Genomic DNA, 21,973 nt, shown 5'->3' on the forward strand with positions numbered 1-21,973 from the left:
CCCTCCCTCTGTAATTTCCTGCAGGCCCATAACCTTCCGAGATCTCTGCGCTCCTCTGGTTCTGGCCTCCTGAGTTAGCCCCACCTTCCCGATTTGAATCCCTTCACCATGAGCAGTTGTGCTCAGAGTTGCTTGGTCCCCAAACTCTCAGATTGCCTTTCTAACCCTTCGTCCCTCTCTCCCTCACTTTCCCATTTTAAGACCTTTCCTGAAAAGCCTACATTTTTGGCTGAGGTTTGGGTCTTCACACTGATATGATTCGGGGTCAAACAGTGTTTTGTAGTCCCCACCGTGAAGTGCCTTGGGATGTTTCATCACAATAACGGAGCTACATCAATGTAAGTTGTTGTTGTTGTTGGCTGCTTTCTGCTTCTGCCTGATGTGGGATGGTTTGACATTTGGAGATGATGGGACCTTACTCTCTTTGCACTCGCGAGGTGTAAAACCATTCGAATTCAGAGCTGCTGTAGGCCATTCAACCCATCGAACCTGCTTCCCCATTCAGTACAATCAGGGGCCAGTCTGATTGGCCCTTTTAACTCCACTCTCTTGCCTGTCCCTCTTAATGGAGGCAGAGCAACAGAGAGTGTGAGAGATGGATAGAGAGAGATTTGGATAAAGAGAGATGGAGAGAAATGGATAGAGAGACGGACAGTGAAAGAGCAAAATGGAAAGAGAAACAGAGGGTGAGAGATGGCTAGGGAGAGAGAGATGGATAAAGAGAGAGAGAGATGGAGAGAAATGGACAGAGGAAGAGTGAGATGGATAAACAAAGAGAGTGTGTGTGTGAGTGAGAGACACATGGAGAGAGAGAGCGTGAAAGACACATGGAGAGAGTGAGGCACATGGAGAGATAGACACACATTCTCTCTCTCTCACACACACAAACGGTGGGATTTTTAGATTAGATTAGATTATTTACAGTGTGGCAACAGGCCCTTCGGCCCAACAAGTCCACACTGTCCCGCCGAAGCGCAACCCACCCATACCCCTTACCTAACACTACGGGCAATTTAGCATGGCCAACTCACCTGACCTGCACATCTTTGTGACTGTGGGAGGAAACCGGAGCACCCGGAGGAAACCCACGCAGACACGGGGAGAACGTGCAAACTCCACACAGTCAGTCACCTGAGGTGGGAATTGAACCCGGGTCTCTAGCGCTGTGAGGCAGCGATGCTAACCACTGTGCCACCGTGCCACCCACGGGACAGAGTGTCACAGACAGACAGAGAGAGGAGGAGGGAGAGACAGGTAGAGATATGAGACAAGGAGAGTCTGGCTGAGAGATGGAGAGAGAGAGACAGAAATCTTAGGGGAGGGGCGTAGAGATGGAATGAGTACACCACAGAAATGAGAGAGGGTGAGACTGAGGGTGACCAGGTGAAAAGACGAGAGAGAAAGAAAGAGAGAGAGAGGGCTGAGATATGAGAGAACACTGAATAAAAGAAAAACACATCAATAAAAAAAACAGACCAAGAGAAATTGAAAGACTTTTTCTTAATATTGTAAATTTGGTATAATCAAATATGTTCCAATAAAAAGCAAAATATTGTATTTAAAGTTAAATGATGTGTTGCTAAAAGCACATACAAGTGTTTCTGAAGGGGATTCTCTGTGTGAGATTTATTCCTGAGGTTTATTGTATATGAACTGATTTTATTAACTTTCGATGTATTTAGACAGTCAGTTCATTTAAGACCTGGGTAAATGTTGTCAGAGGCTCCATTGGAACACATTATGTCGAACACGAACAGCAGGTTGTGTTTCTGCACATTCTCTAACTGAGCAAATTGGCCCCTGGCAATTCACATCAGCATTCAGTAACTGCATCTGACCACAGACGGAGGAATTAAGTTGAATGAATAACATCCTGATGGAAGAGAGGGAGGTTTTAAGGAGCGTGTTCGAGGGGGAGAGGATTGGGGTGGGAATTCCAGATCTCAGGAAATGGGCAGCTGAAGATTTAACCTGACCCCCCCCCCCCCCTCCCCGGCAAAGGATGGGAGGAGATGCAAGGATGAGGATTTGCAACAACTGTGGATGTCTGAAATCAGAGGAAAAGCCCAGCCCGTGGAGATAATGATTCGGTTCCAGCGACTGTCCCTTCCTCAGTTCTGATTGGCTGACCCTGCTTTCTCTCCACCGATGCTTTTCCAGCAATTTCTGTTTTTGTTTCTGGTTTCCAGTTCTTTCATTTTCCACACACAAGTCGCTCGACCCGAAACGATATCTCTCCACAGATGCTGCCTCATACAATCACAAAACCCTACAGTGTGCAAGCAGGCCCTTCGGCCCAACAAGTCCACACCGACCCTCCGAAGAGTCACCCATCCTGACCCATTCCCCCCGACGAATGCACCTAACCTACACATCCCTGAACACTATGGGGCAATTTAGCATGGCCAATCCACCCTAACCTGCACATCCCTGGGCACTATGGGGTAATTTAGCATGGCCAAGTCACCCTAACCCGCACATCCCTGAACACTATGGGGTAATTTCCCATGGCCAATCCACCCTAACCTGCACATCCCTGAACACTATGGGGTAATTTCCCATGGCCAATCCACCCTAACCTGCACATCCCTGAACACTATGGGGTAATTTCCCATGGCCAATCCACCCTAACCTACACATCCCTGAACACTATGGGGTAATTTCCCATGGCCAATCCACCCTAACCTGCACATCCCTGAACACTATGGGGTAATTTAGCATGGCCAAGTCACCCTAACCCGCACATCCCTGAACACTATGGGGTAATTTCCCATGGCCAATCCACCCTAACCTGCACATCCCTGAACACTATGGGGTAATTTAGCATGGCCAATCCACCCTAACCTGCACATCCCTGAACACTATGGGGTAATTTAGCATGGCCAATCCACCCTAACCTGCACATCCCTGAACACTATGGGGTAATTTCCCATGGCCAATCCACCCTAACCTGCACATCCCTGAACACTATGGGGTAATTTAGCATGGCCAATCCACCCTAACCTGCACATCCCTGAACACTATGGGGTAATTTAGCATGGCCAATCCACCCTAACCTGCACATCCCTGAACACTATGGGGCAATTTAGCATGGCCAATCCACCCTAACCTGCACATCATTGGAGGAAACCTGAGCACCCGGAGGAAACCCACGCAGACACGGGCAGAATGTGTAAACTCCACACAGACAGTCATCCGAGTGTGGAATCGAACCTGGGTCCCTGGCACCGTGAGACAGCAGTGCTAACCACCGAGCCATCCTTGCTGAGTTTCTTACAGCAAGTTCTGTACTTGCTGTTGGTGAGAATTTGGTATCAGTGTCCAAAGGGAGTGGATTGGACTAAGGAGACACAGGAGTAATAATAATAGAGAAAGGGGCTTTCAGTGCTGTTGAGGTTTGGAACCTTTATGGAGACGTCTGGAACTGACTGTGGTTGGAGAGTGTGAGGCGGTGTTTGCAAGAGTCAAGTCCGAGAGGTAACAAAAGCACGATCAAAGGCTCGTGCAGCAGATAGGCTGCAGCAAGGCGTCATCAAAATGGTCACATCGTCTGGCCAAAGGGTGGGAGCTACTGCACCTAGCACGGAGCCCCAGTATTCCTCCGAATACTCTCCAGGATTGCTGTGATCCCGGTGAGAGGCTTCCATTTGCTGCCTCTATCCGGTTGCCTCGGGATGGCCAAAGATCTTTCACGCTCTCCCCAGCAGTGGGCGGTGCAGGAATCCCCCACTTTTCCAAAGCTCGCTTTACACCGCGTCACTTTTACGAGAGAGCTACGTTAGCAATTGTTGTCGCTAACTGCAAGAAATCCGAGGAGGATTTCTGTTTTTACAAAAATCAGCGAACTTTTTCCCGCATAAATTCGCCATTTCGGCGTACGAGAGGAACACTCTAATTTTCGGATAGCGGGAGGTGGGGGGGGGGGAATACCTGCAGGAATCTGTCTCATGTCGCGAAAGGGGCACTCGAACTCTGGCTGAGCCCGGCCTCCAGCAGGAAGGGTTTGTGTTTTAATCCTGCCTGTCCCCTTCCACGGGTTTGGGACATTCCCAAAGGTTGCTCTGCGGAGACGAAGCAGACCGTGCTGTGACCCAGGGAAGTGCTGCAGCACTGGGGGGAGTGCCACTTTGTTGGAGGCACTATCTTTACAATGGAATGTCAGGATGTGGCTTTTCCGTTCTCTTGGGGGTATACGTTGGCCCTGTTCAAACAAGAAGCGTCAAATAGATCACTGCAAGGTGTCCCAAGCCAAGTTATCCCTTACATCACCAAAATAACCTAGCTCAGTTCTGAGTGCAGAAACAATTGTACCATTGCTAATGTTTAGGATTGTCACATGTATTGTGATACAATGAAAAGTATTGTTTGGCATCTTACCCAGCCTTTATTGGTCAGTGCATTGAGTACATGAGTTGGGAGGTTGTATTGTGGCTGTACAGGACACTGGTTAGGCTACTTTTGGAATACTGTGTTCAGTCCCGTTCTCCCTCCTACAGCAAAGACGTTGTGAAACTTAAAAGGGTTCAGAAAAGATTTGCAAGGATCTTTAAGGGTTTGAGCTAGAGGGAGAGGCTGAATAGGCTGGGGCTGCTTTCCCTCGAGCGTCAGAGGCTGAGGGGTGACCTTATTGAGGTTTATAAAATCATGAGGGGTATGGATAGGGTAAATGGACAAGGTCTTTTCCCTGGGGTGGGGGAGTCCAAAACTAGAGGGCATAAGTTTAGGGTGAGAGGGGAAAGATATAAAAGGGACCTAAGAGGCAACGTTTTCAAGCAGAGGGTGGTATGTGTATGGAATGAGCTGCCATAGGAAGTGGTGGAGGCTGGTACAAATACAACATTTAAAAGGCATCTGGATGGGTATATGAATAGGAAGGGTTTAGAGGGATATGGGCCAAGTGCTGGCAACTTGAACTAGAATAGTTCAGGATATCTGTTTGGCATGGACGGATTGGAGCGAAGGGTCTGTTTCCATGCTGTCTGACTCTAAATCATACAGAATGAAGGATATAGTGTGACAGCTACAGAGAAGGTGCAGATAATTCCCTCATTAACCTGTTTAGAGATGTTACTGTACAACTTTGGAGCAAGTGGGACCTGATCCTGGGCCTCCTGGTTCAGAGATAGGGGCATTACCACCGTCTCACAAAGGCTAACCAGCTGCCCTGAAAGCACACACTCACTGAAACCTCAGCCAGTGTTGAACAGCCTGAAAGAGATTCGCCAGCAGCAGCCTGGGTGGATTGTTTCGGTTAGCGGTGGACACACTGATTACTGGGAGGACTCAGGACTTACTCAGTGTCTGGCCTCCAGGAGCCTGCTGTCAGCTCTCCCATCGTGGACCATTGAGTCTTGTTCCACTTTCTAACCAACTGGTTAATTGTATTGCCTCGAGCGGAATATTCCGGCAGCTGCCACTTATTGGGTCCCCGCGGCCCCCACCACCTCAACATTCCCTCCGGGAGGTGTCGTTGTATTCATTTGATTCTTGCATTGTGGTGTCACCAACAAAGTGGCCATTTATTGTCCATCCTTAAAGGTCCATGAGTATCACAAAACAGAGGTGGATTATCAACCCCTCAGATACAACTGATTGTTTATGTGAGAGAGGGACTCTATATCTATATGCGAGTGTGTGACTGGAAATCTGTGTGGGAGTGAAATTCTGTATATTTGTAGGGGTTTGTCTGTGTGTGGGGGTGTATCTGGGTAGGACTGTGTTTGTGTGTGGGAGTGTGTCTGGGTGTGGGAGTATGTCTGTGTGTGGGAATGTGTCTGTGTGTGGGGGTGTATCTGGGTAGGACTGTGTTTGTGTGTGGGAGTGTGTCTGGGTGTGGGAGTGTGTCTGGGTGAGAGTGTGTTTGGGTGTGGGAGTGTATCTGTGTGGGAGTGTGTCTGGGTGAGAGTGAGTCTGCGTGTGGGAGTGTGTCTGGGTGGGAGTGTGTCTGTGTGTGGGAGTGTGTCTGTGTGTGGGAATGTGTCTGTGTGTGGGAATGTGTCTGGGTGGCAGTGTGTCTAGGTGGCAGTGTGTTTGTGTGTAGGAGAGTGTGTCTGGGTGGGAGTGTGACTGGGTGAGTGTGTGTCTGGTGGGTTTGTGCCTGGGTGGGTATGTGGCTGGGCGTGTGTGTGTCTGGGTGGGAGTGTGCCTGGGTGGGTTGTGTCTGGGTGGGTATGTGTCTGGGTGTATGTGTGTCTGGGTGGGAGTGTGCCTGGGTGGGTGTGTGTCTGGGTGAGTATGTGTCTGGGTGGGAGTGTGCCTGGGTGGGAGTGTGTCTGTGTGTGGGAATGTGTCTGTGTGTGGGAATGTGTCTGTGTGGGAGTGTGTCTGTGTGTGGGAGTGTATCTGGGTGGGTATGTGTCTGGGAGGGAGTGTGTCTGGGTGGCAGTGTGTCTAGCTGGCAGTGTGTTTATGTGTAGGAGAGTGTGTCTGGGTGGGAGTGTGTCTGGGTTGGTGTGTGTCTGGGTGGGTATGTGTCTGGGTGGGAGTGTGCCTGGGTGGGAGTGTGTCTGGGTGGGTATGTTTCAGGGTGGGAGTGTGCCTGTGTGGGTGTGTGCCTGGGTGGGTGTGTGTCTCGGTGGGTGTGTGTCTGGGTGGGAGTGTGCCTGGTGGATATGTGTCTGGGTGTGTGTGTGTCTGGGTGGGTGTGTGCCTGGGCGTGTGTGTGTCTGGGTGGGAGTGTGTCTGGATGGGAGTGTGTCTGGGTGAGAGTGTGCCTGGGTGTGTGTGTGTCTGGGTGGGTGTGTGTCTGGGTGGGTGTGTGTCTGGGTGAGAGTGTGTCTGGGTGGGAGTGTGCCTGGGTGTGTGTGTGTCTGGGTGGGAGTGTGTTTGGGTGTGGGTATGTGTCTGGGTGGGAGTGTATCTGGGTGAGAGTGTGCCTGGTGGGTCTGTGTCTGAGTGGGTAAGTGTCTGGGTATGGGAGCGTGTCTGGGTGTGGGAGTGTGACTGGGTGGGAGTGTGTGTGTGTGTGGGAGTGTGTCTGGATGTGGGAGTGTGTGAGTGGGAGTGTGTGTGTGGGAGTGTGTTTGTGTGTGGGAGTGAGTCTGTGTGTGGGAGTGTGTCTGGGTGGGAGTGTGTCTGTGTGTGGGAGTGTGTTTGTGTGTGGGAGTGAGTCTGTGTGTGGGAGTGTGTCTGGGTGGGAGTGTGTCTGTGTGTGGGAGTGTGTCAGTGTGTGGGAATGTGTCTGGGTGGGAGTGTGTCTAGGTGGGAGTGTGTCTGTGTGGGAATGTGTCTGTGTGGGAGTGTGCCTGTGGATGCGAGTATGTCTGGATGTGGGAGTGTGTCTGTGTGTGGGAGTGTATCTGGGTGGGTATGTGCCTGTGTGTGGGAGTGTGTCTGGGTGGCAGTGTGTCTAGGTAGCAGTGTGTTTGTGTGTAGGAGAGTGTGTCTGTGTGGGAGTGTGACTGGGTGAGTGTGTGTCTGGTGGGTTTGTGCCTGGGTGGGTATGTAGCTGGGTGGGAGTGTGTCTGGGTGGGAGTGTGTCTGGGTGGGCATGTGTCTGGGTGGGAGTGTGTCTGGGTGGTGTGTGTCTGGGTGGGCATGTGTCTGGGTGGGTATGTGTCTGGGTTGGTGTGTGTCTGGGTGGGTATGTATCTGGGTGTGTGTGTGCCTGGGTGGGAGTGTGCCTGGGTGGGTGGGTGTCTGGGTTGGTGTGTGCCTGGGTGGGTATGTGTCTGGGTTGGTGTGTGTCTGGGTGAGTATGTGTCTGGGTGGGAGTGTGTCTGGGTGGGTATGTGTGTGGGTGGGTATGTGTCTGGGTGGGAGTGTGTCTGGGTGGGTATGTGTGTGGGTTGGTGTGTGTCTGGGTGGGTATGTGTCTGGGTGTGTGTGTGTCTGGGTGGCTATGTGTCTGGGGGATGTGTGCCTGGGTGTGTGTGTGTCTGGGTGGGAGTGTGTCTGGGTGGGAGTGTGTCTGGGTGTGGGAATGTGTCTGGGTGGGAGTGTGCCTGGTGGGTACGTGGTTGCGTGGGTATGTGTCTGGGTGGGAGTGTGTCTGGGTGGGAGTGTGTCTGGGTGGGAGTGTGCCTGAGTGTGTGTGTTTCTGGGTGTGTGTGTGTCTGGGTGGGTGTGTGTCTGGGTGAGAGTGTGTCTGGGTGAGAGTGTGTCTGGGTGGGAATGTGTCTGGATGGGAGTGTATCTGGGTGAGAGTGTGCCTGGTGGGTGTGTGTCTGGGTGGGAGTATGGCTGGGTGGGAGTGTGTCTGGGTGGGAGTGTGTCTGGGTGTGTGTGTGTCTGGGTGTGTGTGTGCCTGATTGTGTGTGTGTCTGGGTGTGTGTGTGTCTGGGTGGGAGTGTGTTTGGGTGTGGGAATGTGTCTGGGTGGGAGTGTATCTGGGTGAGACTGTGTCTGGGTGGGAGAGTGTCTGGGTGTGTGTTTGTCTGGGTGTGTGTGTGCCTGAGTGTGGGTGTGTCTGGGTGTGTGTGTATCTGGATGGGTGTGTGTCTGGGTGAGAGTGTGTCTGGGTGGGAGTGTGTCTTATTGGGAGTGTGCCTGGTGGATATGTGTCTGGGTGTGTGTGTGTCTGGGTGGGTGTGTGCCTGGGTGTGTGTGTGTCTGGGTGGGAGTGTGTCTAGGTGTGGGAATGTGTCTGGGTGGGAGTGTGCCTGGTGGGTACGTGGCTGCGTGGGTGTGTGTCTGGGTGGGAGTGTGTCTGAGTGGGTATGTGTCTGGGTGGGTGTATGTCTGAGTGGGTGTGTGTCTGGGTGGGTGTGTGTCTGGGTGGGGGTGTGTCTGGGTGGGTGTGTGTCTGGGTGGGAATGTGTCTGTGTGTGGGAGTGTGTCTGGGTGGGTGTGTGTCTGAGTGGGTATGTGTCTGTATGTGGGAGTGTGTCTGGGTGGGAATGTGTCTGTGTGTGGAAGTGTGTCTGGGTGGGTGTGTGTCTGCGTTGGGGGTGTGTCTGGGTGGGAGTGTGTCTGGGTGTGTGTGTGTCTGGGTGGGAGTGTGTCTGGGTGTGGGTATGTGTCTGGGTGGGAGTGTATCTGGGTGAGAGTGTGCCTGGTGGGTGTGTGTCTGAGTGGGTATGTGTCTGGGTATGGGAGCGTGTCTGGGTGTGGGAGTGTGACTGGGTGGGAGTGTGTCTGTGTGTGGGAGTGTGTCTGGGTGTGGGAGTGTGTTTGGGTGTGGGAGTGTGTATGGGTGAGAGTGAGTCTGTGTGTGGGAGTGTGTCTGGGTGTGGGAGTATGTCTGGATGAGAGTGAGTCTGTGTATGGGAGTGTGTCAGTGTGTGGGAATGTGTCTGTGTGTGGGAGTGTGTCAGTGTGTGGGAATGTGTCTGGGTGGAAGTGTGTCTGGGCGGGAGTGTGTCTGGGAGTGTGTCTGTGGATGCGAATATGTCTGGTTGTGGAGTGTGTCTGTGTGTGTTTGGGTGGGTGTGTGCCTGGGTGTGTGTGCTGGGTGTGTGTGTGTCTGGGTGGGATTGTGCCTGGTGGGTGTGTGTTTGGGTGGGTGTGTGTCTGTGTGGGAGTGTGTCTGGGTGGGAGTGTGCCTGGGTGGGTGGGTGTCTGTGTGGGAGTGTGTCTGGGTGGGAGTGTGCCTGGTGAGTATGTGTCTGGGTGGAGGTGTGTGCCTGGGTGGGAATGTGCCTGGGTGGGTATGTGTCTGGGTGTGTGTGTGTCTGTGTGTGTGTGTGTGTCTGGGTGGGTGTGTGTTTGGGTGGGTGTGTGTCTGGGTGGGAGTGTGTCTCGGTGGGTGTGTGCCTGGGTGGGGGTGTGTGCCTGGGTGTGTGTGTGTCTGGGTGCGAGTGTGTCTGAGTGGGGGTGCGCCTGGGTGGGGGTGCGCCTGGGTGGGTGTGTGCCTGGGTGTGGGAGTGTATCTGGGTGGGCGTGTGTCTGGGTGGGGGTGTGTCTGCGTGGGGGTGTGTCTAGGTGAGTATGTGTCTGGGTGGGTGTGTGTCTGGGTGGGAGTGTATCTGGGTGGGAATGTGTCTGTGTGTGGGAGTGTGTCTGTGTGGGTGTGTGTCTAGGTGGGTATGTGTCTGGGTAGGTGTGTGTCTGGGTGGGTATGTGTCTGGGTGGGTGTATGTCTGAGTGGGTATGTGTCTGGGTGGGTGTGTGTCTGGGTGTGTGTGTGTCTGGGTGTGTGTGTGTCTGGGTGGGTATGTGTCTGTGTGAGTGTGTGTATGGGTGGTGGTGTGTCTGTGTGGGTATGTGTCTAGGTGGGTATGTGTCTAGGTGGGGGTGTGTCTGGGTGGGTATGTGTCTAGGTGGGTGTGTGTCTGGGTGGGTGTATGTCTGAGTGGGTATGTGTCTGGGTGGGTGTATGTCTGAGTAGGTGTGTGTCTGGGTGGGTGTATGTCTGAGTGGGTGTGTGACTGGGTGGGGGTGTGTCTGGGTGGGTGTGTGTCTGGGTGGGAATGTGTCTGTGTGTGGGAGTGTGTCTGGGTGGGAATGTGTCTGTGTGTGGAAGTGTGTCTGGGTGGGTGTGTGCCTGCGTGGGGGTGTGTCTGGGTGGGGGGGTGTCTGTGTGGATGTGTGTCTGGGTGCGGGTGTTTCTGGGTGTGTGTGTGTCTGCGTGGGGGTGTGTCTGGGTGGGTGTGTGTCTGGGTGGGGGTGTGTCTGTGTGGGTGTGTGTCTGGGTGCGGGTGTGTCTGCGTGGGGGTGTGTCTGCGTGGGGGTGTGCTTTCACATTGTTCTCTTCCCTTTTAAATGTGCCCCCCCCTCTCCCCCGAGTGAACCCTTTGGGCTGTAATGTAGGGCTGGCCAAGGGAGTGCTGTCTTCCCCTGCCTATTTAGTCTGTCCTGCTGAGCATTTACAGGGTTATCTGTTATTAGTTGGAAGTGTCAGTGGGACTAGCTGCTGGCGGTGGGAGTAGTTTTGGACTGGGCTGTGGGGTAGTATTTTCTCTGGGAAGCTGGCTGTTTCCCTTCTTTGTGCCCTCTTGGGTGTCTGGGCATCACTTAACACCCATCCCTAATTGCCCCTTGACTGAGTGGCTTGCTCTACCATTTCTGAGTGCAGCTAAGAAGCAAACTCATCGCTGTGGGTCTGGAATCATGTATAAGCCCAGACCGCATAAGGAGGGCAGAATTCCACCTCTAAAGGAGCATTAATGAACCAATTGTTTATTAACCAAAACAATTAAATGTGTGTCATACCAGATTTGAAACCTTAACTCTGTTTCTTTCTCCGCTGACAGTTTCTTCAGCGCTTTCTGTGTTTGTATTTTGCTTTTCTTTATAAAATCGATGGCAGTTGTCATGGTCACGGTGACTGATAGTAGTGTTGAATTCCAGATTTTATTTTGATGTCACCAGCTGCTGTGGAGAGATTTGAACCTGTGTCCTTAGAACATTGATCTCGGGTCTGGAATGTGAATCTAGTGACAATACCCCTGCCACCACACTGAGATTCAACATTGATTGAAACCCCCCCCCCACAAAAACGCAGGAATATTTCCCCGCTTCCTCCATGCCGACCAGGTGTCCCAACCCAATCTCGAGCCATTTGGCCCGTATCCCTCCAAACCCTTCCTATTCATGTATCCATTCAGATGCCTTATAGAGGCAGGGAATTCCAGAACTTGAGAATCGAGGCATGGTGAAACAATTAAAAAGAGGGATTACATGTTTTATGTGAACAAAAATAAATCAGCATTTATTACCCAGAGGGGCCATTGAGAGTCGATCACGATGCTGTGGGCCTGGAGTCACTCAGACAGCACAGAAGCAGACCCTTCGCTCCAACCAGTCCGTGCCAACCATAATCCCAAACTAAATTAGTCCCACTCGACTGCTCTAGGCCCTTATCCCTCCAAACGTTTCTTATTCACGAACTTATCCAAATGTCTTTTTTTGTAAGCGTGCCCACATCTACCATTTCCTCTGGCAGTTCATTCCACACACGAACTACACTCTGTGTAAAAGAAAATTGTCCCTCGTGTACTTTTGAAATCCTTCTCCTCACACCTTAAAAATATGCCCCCCCCCCCGCAGTCTTGAAATCCCCCACCCGAGGGAAAAGATACCTGCCTTATCGATACCCCTCATGATTTTATAAACATTTAGACGACATCAGATTACTCCCCGAAAGGGGATTAGTGAACGAGTTGGATTGGTCCCCAAATGACAATTTCCTGATCATTATTCGATCTTTAAGTCCAGATTTCAAAATACAGTAGTCGCCCCGTATCCACAGGAATACGTTCCGAGAACTATCATTGAAGCCCGTAACTGTGGATCGGAGTGAAGCCATACATTTCAATGGGAAATTCACCATCCCAGCAGCCACCGGTCCCTGGTTCCGGAAGGTTCCCTATTATGTTTGGGCCATGATAAATCAAAACCGGTGAAAATGAGTCCACAGATATCAGGAAGAGGGTGGGGGTGGATCCCCCTGTAATTCAAATTTCACCACCTTCCCGCCCAGGATTGAGCCCTGAGGGGCCAGCACAGGGCCTGGACCTTGGCCTAGCAAGTTTATACCAACCTACCCTATCCCCAGAGTTACCACAGCCAATCCACCCTAACCTGCACATCCCTAAACACTATGGGATAATTTAGCATGGCCAATCCACCCTAACCTGCACATCCCTAAACACTATGCGTAATTTCCCATGGCCAATCCATCCTAACCTGCACATCCCTAAACACTATGGGGTAATTTAGTATGGCCAATCCACCCTAACCTACACATCCCTGGATTGTGGGAGGAAACCGGATCACCTGGAGGAAAACCAGAGACACAGGGAGAATGTGCAAACGCCCCACAAAGTTGCCCAAAACTGGGATTGAACTCAACTCCCTGGCACTGAAGCAGTAGTGCTAATCACTGAGCCACCCTCCAAATTAAATAATTATCTATTAATTAGCTAATTAACTATTAATATTGTTAATGCCACTGGGCCATCACCAAATCCTAATGCTTTAAAGGCCAGAGTTCCAGGAGTGCAGAGACCCGGAGGGGTACCAGGGCTGGACAAGGTGATAGAGATAGGGAGTGGTGTAGGAGCAGGGGGGGGGTTACAGAGATAGGGAGGGATTCAGGAGCAGGAGGGGGTTACAGAGATAGGGAGGGATTCAGGAGCAGGAGGGGGTTACAGAGATAGGAAGGGATTCAGGAGCAGGAGGGGGTTACAGAGATAGGGAGGGATTCAGGAGCAGGAGGAGGTTACAGAGATAGGGAGGGATTCAGGAGCAGGAGGAGGTTACAGAGATAGGGAGGGATTCAGGAGCAGGAGGGGGTTACAGAGGTAGGGACGGATGTAGGAGCAGGAGGAGGTGATAGAGATAGGGAGGGGTGTAGGAGCAGGAGGAGGTGATAGAGATAGGGAGGGGTGTAGGAGCAGGAGGAGGAGACAGAGATTGGGAGGGATGTGGGAGCAGGAGGAGGTTACAGAGATAGGGAGGGATTCCGGAGCAGGAGGGGGTTACAGAGATAGGGAGGGATTCCGGAGCAGGAGGGGGTTACAGAGATAGGAAGGGATGTAGGAGCAGGAGGAGGTTACAGAGATAGGGAGGGATGTAGGAGCAGGAGGAGGTTACAGAGATAGGGAGGGATGTAGGAGCAGGAGGAGGTTACAGAGATAGGGAGGGATTCAGGAGCAGGAGGAGGTGAAAGAGATAGGGAGAGATTCAGGATCAGGAGGAGGTGACAGAGATAGGGAGGGATGTAGGAGCAGGAGGAGGTTACAGAGATAGGGAGGGATTCAGGAGCAGGAGGGGGTTACAGAGGTAGGAAGGGATGTTGGAGCAGGAGGAGGTGACAGATATAGGGAGGGATTCAGGAGCAGGAGGGGGGTTACAGAGATAGGAAGGGATGTTGGAGCAGGAGGAGGTTACAGAGATAGGGAGGGATTCCGGAGCAGGAGGGGGGTTACAGAGATAGGGAGGGATTCAGGAGCAGGAGGAGGTTACAGAGATAGGAAGGGATGTTGGAGCAGGAGGGGGTTACAGAGATAGGGAGGGATTCCGGAGCAGGAGGGGGGTTACAGAGATAGGGAGAGATTCAGGAGCAGGAGGAGTTTACAGAGATAGGGAGGGATGTAGGAGCAGGAGGAGGTGACAGAGATAGGGAGGGATTCAGGAGCAGGAGGAGGTGACAGAGATAGGGAGGGATTCAGGAGCAGGAGGAGGTGACAGAGATAGGGAGGGATGTAGGAGCAGGAGGGGGTTACAGAGATAGGGAGGGATTCAGGAGCAGGAGCGGGTTACAGAGATAGGGAGGGATGTAGGAGCAGGAGGGGGTTACAGAGATAGGGATGGATGTAGGAGCAGGAGGGGGTTACAGAGATAGGGAGGGATTCAGGAGCAGGAGCGGGTTACAGAGATAGGGAGGGATTCAGGAGCAGGAGCGGGTTACAGAGATAGGGAGGGATGTAGGAGCAGGAGGAGGTTACAGAGATAGGGAGAGATTCAGGAGCAGGAGGGGGTTACAGAGATAGGGAGGGATTCAGGAGCAGGAGCGGGTTACAGAGATAGGGAGGGATGTAGGAGCAGGAGGGGGGTTACAGAGATAGGGAGGGATTCCGGAGCAGGAGGGGGTTACAGAGATAGGGAGGGATTCAGGAGCAGGAGGGGGTTACAGAGATAGGGAGGGATGTAGGAGCAGGAGGGGGTTACAGAGATAGGGAGGGATTCAGGAGCAGGAGGGGGTTACAGAGATAGGGAGGGATGTAGGAGCAGGAGGGGGTTACAGAGATAGGGAGGGATTCCGGAGCAGGAGGGGGTTACAGAGATAGGGAGGGATTCCGGAGCAGGAGGGGGGTTACAGAGATTGCGGGGGTATATGGACTTGAGGAGATTACAGCCAATGGGAGGGGTGTAGGGGCTGGGGGAGGATGAGGTGGTGCTTGTTGGGGATGCAGACGGTTTCAGGATGTGGTGCCGATTTCTCTCCCGCCATTAGCGGGCATGTTTCTGTGTCACATGGTCTGACCTCAGGCACTCTCGGTCTGTGAGCGAGGCAGTGGTCAGCTCTTCAGCTGTGGGTGGCATCGTCACCGTCCACCCTTTCCTCCAATACCTCGGCCAAAATGTTTTTCCGGTTTTGGGGGATGGAGAGGCGAAGGTGGTGTGAGGGTTTCAAGAGCAAATGAATCTGGATCCACTCCCTGCAAACTCAATGGGCTGAATGGTCTCTATCCACGCTGCGGGGCGTCTATGAATCCACTGAGGCTGCCTTTCACTGCTAAAAAAACAGGCACTCGGGCATTCCCTAAAGATCACACTGAGACAATGGTGGCAAGGTCTAGAGTCAATAAAAACAAAGCAGAAACATGTGCAGAAAGCAGCAGTGGAGAGCAAGCTCAGTAAACATGCGGGCAGGAAAGGGTTAACCCAGAGAGCGCAGATAAACATTGAGAATCTGTCAGGTCATTTTGAGAAAAAGAGAGAGGGAGGGCGGAGGAGGGAAGCAAAGAGAGAGAAATTCATAGAAACACAAAGAGGAGAGGGGGTGGAAGGCAGGCAACAGAATAGAGAGAGAGAAACGTGAAATCAGAGATAGAGAGAAAGGAGGGATGCATAGGAAGAGATGGAGAGACCAGAGAAAACAGCAATAAAGATATAAAGGCAGCGAGAGACAAGCAGGAGAGAGGAAAGACAGAGAAATAAACAAAGAGAGAGAGTAAACAGAGGCTAATGTTTACAGAGATGGAGAGAGTGAGACTCCCACACATACACTCTCTCTCGCACACACACACACGCACTCATACACAGATACTCTCTCACACGGACACACACATACACACTCATACACATACTCTTTCACACTGACACACACACGCACACAATCATACACAGATACTCTCTCACATGGACACACACACGCACACACTCATACACAGATACTCTCTCACACGGGCACATGCACACACTCATACACAGATACTCTCTCACACGGGCACACGCACACACTCATACACAGATACTCTCTCACACGGACACACACTCATACACAGATACTCTCTCACGTGGACACACACACACGCACACACTCATACACAGATAGTCTCTCTCACACGGACACACACTCATACACAGATACTCTCTCACACACACACACACGCACACAATCATACACAGATACTCTCTCACATGGACACACACGCACACACTCATACACAGATACTCTCTCACACGGACACACACACGCACACACTCATACACAGATACTCTCTCACACGGACACACACACGCACACACTCATACACAGATACTCTCTCACACGGACACACACTCATACACAGATACTCTCTCACACGGACACACACACACTCATACACATACTCTCTCACAAGGACACACACACACACACATACACAGATACTCTCTCACACGGACACACATACACAGATACTCTCTCACACGGACACACACACACACTCATACACGGATACTCTCTCACACGGACTCACACACACACTCTCTCACACACTCTCACACAGACACACACTTATACACACACGCACACACACAGAAGCACACTTGCTCACACATACTCTCACACAGCCAAGGGGGTGGAGAGATAAATGTGAGGCGGTGGGGCTGGAGGGGAAAGGTAGCTGAGAGTGCAAAAGGTCGATGGGGGTAATGGTGATAGGTGGGAGATAGTTGGGAAGGAAGACGGACAGGTCAAGAGAGCGGTGCTGAGTTGGAGGGTTGGATCTGGGATGAGGTGGAGGGTAGCGGGGTGATGAGGAAACTGGTGAAATCCACATTGATGCCCTGGGGTTGGAGGGTCCCAAGGCGGAAGATGAGACGTTCTTCCTCCAGGCGTCGGGTGGTTCGGGGGTGGAGGCCAGAACGATGTAGCAGACTTGATAGGCTGAATGGCCTACCTCTGCACCAACGTGAAACCAGCAAGTGCTGGAAATCACAGCGGGTCAGGCTAGCATCCATGGAGAGAGAGAGAGAGAGAGAGAGAGAGAGCGCGCGAGAGAGAGACTTAGAGAGAGAGAGAGACTTAGAGAGAGAGAGAGAGAGAGAGCAAGCTAATGTTTGGAGTCTAGATGACTCTTCATCAGAAGAGTCAAAATGTTAGCTTGTTCTCTCTCTGTGGCTGCTGCCTGACCTGCTATGATCTCCAGCATTTGCTGTTTTAAGTACAGAGTCCAGCATCTGCAGTATTGTGCTCTTCCATGCTGGCCCTGTGTTTTAGGTCTTACCTGCTGGCAGTGCCCACTTGGCACGTTTTCGGGGGCGTCCTTGTGCGAAGGAGCCCAACTGCCCTCCAAGAATTAAGAGATGTGCTGCAGAGAGTTACTGAGGGACGCAGTGCGAAATGGACAGATTGAGAGAAAGAGAAATGAAGAGAAAGTGAAATTCTGAGGAAAAGTTGGGACTTTCTCAATGTTTACTTAATGAGTTGGTGACCCACACACAAGCTCAGTTCCTATTCGGCCTTTCTATTGGTCACTGAATTCAGTGACCACACCGGGAAACACAGGAAATAGGAACAACAGGAGGCCATTCAGCCCCTCAAACCTCTTGCTGCCATTCAACCAGACCATGACTGACCTTCTATTTTAGCACTGTCTTCCTGCACTATGCCCTCAATATCTTTAAAAGGGCTCCTCACCCAACATTGTAGAGGTTTCCCCCGTCTGCAGAAAACTAGCTGGGGTCCATCCATCTCAGAGCGATGCCCCACCACTCAGCGAGCGAGCCAAAACCAGCTTTGGGAGCTAAGGTCTGGATGGGGAATGCGTTTTCCCTCGCTTGCACAGGCTATGAATCTTACTGCCTCTTTCTTTACCAGCTCATTGCTTTTTCTGGCAACTTCATCCAGTCATTAGTCATCCCTGTGCACAAGGCGATAATTGTTGGCATGAGTCCAAACCTGCCCCGTATCTCCTTGGTCTCCGAACTGCCCTGGACACTGCGTTGGGGAGCAGAGTAGCTTGTTCACCTCCCCCTACCCCCAACCCCAGCTTGGTGGATTTGGGACCCCAGCCGGTGACCCCCTGGATGTGACTGGTCAGCTCTGCAGGAACTCCCCCCCGGTCCACAGTGAAGTCAAACACTGGCATTTACAGAGTCCCTTCTCAGTTGAAGGAACTAATAACAGAGGACGGGCTAAGTCTGTAAATCCAGCAGCCCTTCTCAGGCGGTGCCAAACTCGGCTCGTAAAAGCCTGCAGATTGGTGTCGGCGGGACAGATCTGAGGGAGGTGAAGACTCTAATAGACTGCAGACCCTGAGAACAAGCGACCCATGGTCAGAGCTGGCTCGACGAGCCCATGCTTTCATTCTGTGTGAAGGATGGAGAAATGGGACAAGGCCATTCAGCCCCTCTTTGCTCTTCTATAAAATCATGGCTGTTCTGATTGGGGCTTCAACTCCACTTTCCTTTCATTAGATTCATTGTTGTCACAGTGGAAAGCTTTGTTTTGCGAGCAGTACAGGCAGATCATAGGAAACAAGGACACAGGGTGCTGAGACAGAGTGAGGCACACAGGGTTACACTGTACAGGAGATGTGCTCGGCAAGACCACCATTAGATTTGAAGTGAGAGAAGTCTGTTCAGCAGCCTAATAACAGCAGGGAAGATGCTGTTCCTGAACCTGTCGGTGCGTGTGTTCAAGCTTTTGTCTGCCTTCACTCACACACACAGGCACACGCACACACATTCACAAACACACAGACACACACAAAAACACATTTACATACCTGCGCGCACACACAGAGGCACACACACACGCAGACATGCAGATGCACGCAGACACATTTACACATACACACATACAGACATGCATATGCGCGCACCCACACGCACACACTTACACAGACACATTTGTATGCATACACACACACGTGATTTCTCACACACACAAATTTACACAGACACATTTACACATACACGTGCGCACAACACACAATTCCTCACACACACACACACATTTGCACAGATACATTCACACACACAAACATACACACACGCTCACATAAATGCCTTTTGACTCCATGTTGGTCATCTTTAGTCTGTTTGATGTAGTGTTGTGCTGTTTAAGTGGGGACTCTGTACACTGACTGATGTAGTTTTGTGCTGTATACATTGACGGTGCTGAGCCAATACATTTTGATTCCAGTGAAAGTGACTGCTGGCTTTGAGTCCAGTATAAATCCCAAGTTTCTCACTTGTTTCTGAGGGTTGCAGAAGGAGAGGTCAGCTGGAAACTGGGTGTCTGTCTGTCTATCTCTTTCTCTCACTCTCTAACTGCCAAACATTCCACGGTTGAAATGGAACTGTTACCCTTAATAAAACTCTCACATGGTATCTAGGTCAATCTGAACCTCCTGATATAGAAGCTACCAACTCTCCAGGGCTAGAGAGTTGTCAGAATTGTGGATTATACTCGAGGCTAAGACTGCAAGAAAAGCCCAGGATAATAATCACAAAGCTATTAAAACAAAAGGCAGCTCTTATTCATCACTGGGGTTAACGGGAATGAGGGAAAGCTCTCTGCTGTTTGGGGTCATGTCTGGGACAAAGGAAGATGGCTGTGGTTGTTGGAGGTCAGTCATCTCAGCTCCAGGACATCTCTGCAGGAGTTCCTCAGGGTACTGCCCTAGGCTGTCTTCAATTGCTTCATCAATGACCTTCCCTCCACCGTAAGGTCAGAAGTGGAAATGTTTGACGATGATTGCCCAATGTTCAGCACCCTTCGCGATTCCGCAGATACTGAAGCAGTCCATGTTCAAATGGAACAAGATCTGGACAATATCCAGGCTTGGGCTGACAAGTGACAAGTAACATTCATGCCACACAAATGCCAGGCAATGTCTATCTCCAACAAGAGAAAATCAAGCCGTCACCCCTTGACTTTCAATGGTGTTACCATCATTGAATCCCTTGATATCAACATCCAGGAGGATGCCATTGACCAGAAACTCAACAAGACTTACTGCATAAACGCAGTGGCTACAAGGACAGGGGCAGTAGATACATGGGAACACCACCCCCTGCAGATTCCCCTCTAAGCCACTCACCATCCTGACTTGGGCACGGTGGCACAGTGGTTAGCACTGCTGCCTCACAGCGCCAGAGACCTGGGTTCAATTCCCGCCTCAGGCGACTGACTGTGTGGAGTTTGCACGTTCTCCCCGTGTCTTCGTGGGTTTCCTCCGGGTGCTCCGGTTTCCTCCCACAGTCCAAAAGATGTGCCGGTCAGGTGAATTGGCCATGCTAAATTGCCCGTAGTGTTAGGTAAGGGGTAAATGTAGAGGTAGGGGTGGGTTGCGCTTCGGCGGGTCGGTGTGGACTTGTTGGGCCGAAGGGCCTGTTTCCACGCTGTAATCTAATCTAATCTAAGAGCAGGTCAGAGGCTGGGAATCCTGCAGCCTCACCTCCTGACTCCCCAAAGCCTGTCCACCATCTACAAGGCACAAGTCAGGAGGGTGAGGGAACACTCCCCACTTGCCCTGGATGGGGGCAGCTCCAACAACACTCAAGAAGCTCGACACCATCCAGGACAAAGCAGCCCCCGCTTGATTGACCCCACATCCACAAGCATCCCCTCCCTCCACCACCGACGCTCAGTAGCAGCAGGGTGTACCAACTATAAGATGCACTGCAGAAATTCATCCAAGATCCTTAGACAGCACCTTCCAAACCCAATGCCATCTGGAAGGACAGGGGCAGTAGATACATGGGAACACCACCCCCTGCAGATTCCCCTCTAAGCCACTCACCATCCTGACTTGGAAATATATCGCCGTTCCTTCAGTGTTGTTGGGTTAAAATCCTGGAATTCCCTCCCCAAGGGCATTGTGGGTGTCTTTCCACTAGCAGTTCAGGAAGACAGTTCAGCAGCGCCTTCTCAAGGGACAATTAAGGACGGGCAAGTAGCCACATCCAGTGAAAGAATAAATGAAAGTTAACTTACTGGTTAATCCTAAAGGTATGGGGGAGTGTGGAGTAAACTTGGTGGTTGAGCTGACAGTCAGACATCATACAAGCAGAGACTGAAGGTCATGACTTTGACCACGAAGACCCCGGTGGGGAGGGGGGGCAAGTGGCATCAGGAGCAGTGTAGCTCAGAAATCCACCTCCTGGCTGCTGGAACTTTCAAAGTGAAGGCCTGGAAGGGAATGCTGGGAGTTTGCTCACCTTCTGTGAAAGGCCTTTTAATCTCCTCAAGGGATTTGTTAAACAGGATGGAGAGGTCAAGAGGCAGAGTTTTAAATTTATAAAATCACCGAATTCCAAACATTTGTGCACAGCTGTCCGGTTCGATGCAGGAAGCAGTGAAGTGATTTTTCGTTATATGAGGAGAAATGTTTTGCTACTAGGGTTTCTTGCACTAGATTCAGGGCAAGGACAGGACATTCAGCCCCTTGAGCCTGCTCTGCTGTTCCGTGATCCAACTGTGTACTCATCCCCCACTTTTGTCAGGTCGTCCATAACCATTGACTTCCTTGTTGATCACTATTCTGTCTAACTCAGAAATGAATATGATGATGATGATGATGACACGGTGGCTCAGTGGTTACTGCCGCTGCCTCACAGCGCCAGGGATCAGGGATCAATTCCAGCCTCGGGTGACTGTCTGTGTGGAGTTTGCTCATTCTCCCCGTGTCTGTGTGGGTTTCCTCTGAGTGCTCCGGTTTCCTCTTCCAGCCCAAAGATGGGTGGATTAAGTGGGTTGGCCATGCTACATTGCCCCATAGTGCCCAGGATGTGCAGGTTAGGGTGGATTGGCCATGCTACATTGCCCCATAGTGCCCAGGGATGTGCAGGTTAGGGTGGATTGGCCATGCTACATTGCCCCATAGTGCCCAGGATGTGCAGGTTAGGGTGGATTGGCCATGCTACATTGCCACATAGTGCCCAGGATGTGCAGGTTAGGGTGGATTGGCCATGCTACATTGCCCCATAGTGCCCAGGGATGTGCAGGTTAGGGTGGATTGGCCATGCCCAGGGATGTGCAGGTTAGGGTGGATTGGCCATGCTACATTGCCCCATAGTGCCCAGGGATGTGCAGGTTAGGGTGGATTGGCCATGCTACATTGCCCCATAGTGCCCAGGGATGTGCAGGTTA

At 51.6% G+C, this 21,973-nt stretch overlaps 1 protein-coding gene across 3 annotated transcripts in view; it reads left to right on the plus strand.

The window, feature by feature from the left end:
• LOC122542700 (dapper 1-like) overlaps nucleotides 1-21,973 on the plus strand; it is a 123,991-nt gene that overhangs the window by 32,417 nt on the left and 69,601 nt on the right. The gene's annotated exons all lie outside the window — the stretch shown is intronic.

Source organism: Chiloscyllium plagiosum, unplaced genomic scaffold (assembly GCF_037043375.1).
Source record: "Chiloscyllium plagiosum isolate Xiang-an unplaced genomic scaffold, Cpla_swu_hap1 HiC_scaffold_47, whole genome shotgun sequence".
Classification (NCBI taxonomy): domain Eukaryota; kingdom Metazoa; phylum Chordata; class Chondrichthyes; order Orectolobiformes; family Hemiscylliidae; genus Chiloscyllium; species Chiloscyllium plagiosum.